Raw genomic sequence first — 314 nt, 5'->3', positions numbered from 1 at the left:
CCCACAAGTAGCTAATTGAAAGCCTGAACAAATAAATGTGTCTTTAGTCTGCATTTGAAGGCATCAACAGAATCAGAAGAGCGCATAGATGGTGGAAGGTCATTCCACAACCTAGGGGCAACAGCCTGAAAAGATCGGTCACCTCTAGTACGGTAGCGAGTGCGTGGAACCGTCAGCAGGTTCTGATCCACAGACCTCAGAGCACGCACAGGGGTATAACGCTGAATCAGGTCACTAATATAGGGTGGAGCCTGGCCATGTAAAGCTCTGAAAACTAAAACCAAAATTTTAAAATTTATCCTATAAGACACTGG

Source organism: Micropterus dolomieu, linkage group LG11 (genome assembly GCF_021292245.1).
Source record: "Micropterus dolomieu isolate WLL.071019.BEF.003 ecotype Adirondacks linkage group LG11, ASM2129224v1, whole genome shotgun sequence".
NCBI lineage: Eukaryota > Metazoa > Chordata > Actinopteri > Centrarchiformes > Centrarchidae > Micropterus > Micropterus dolomieu.
The sequence above is the reverse complement of the archived record's forward strand: the minus strand, read 5'-3'. Positions refer to the sequence as shown.